The sequence below is a fragment of the Penaeus monodon genome, chromosome 22 (genome assembly GCF_015228065.2).
Source record: "Penaeus monodon isolate SGIC_2016 chromosome 22, NSTDA_Pmon_1, whole genome shotgun sequence".
Taxonomy (NCBI): Eukaryota; Metazoa; Arthropoda; class Malacostraca; order Decapoda; family Penaeidae; genus Penaeus; species Penaeus monodon.
Window position 1 is genome coordinate 39,454,834 of NC_051407.1, and position 246 is coordinate 39,455,079.

Sequence of the window (246 nt, forward strand, 5' to 3'; positions counted from 1 at the left end):
CCATGGAAAATTATAACAAATATATATAAAAGATTCATATTTAATGTACGTATAGAACCAGTCTGATTGTAGTGCTTTGTGGAAGTACTGTAGTTGGTATGTGAATTATGGGCAATGTGGTGACTTCTGGAACTCTATTGGCACCCAAACCCATCTTTCAGTAAAATATTCACACCACCAGGGCTCTTGGACCTCCATTGTCTATTTTCCGACTGTATACCCCCTACCTCAGGTTTAACCAACTAC

General features: G+C 38.6%; 1 protein-coding gene across 1 annotated transcript in view; it reads left to right on the forward strand.

Annotated features, from left to right (window-relative positions):
- LOC119587127 (craniofacial development protein 1-like) overlaps positions 1-246 on the forward strand; it is a gene marked incomplete in the record, with an annotated part of 8,795 nt that overhangs the window by 1,342 nt on the left and 7,207 nt on the right.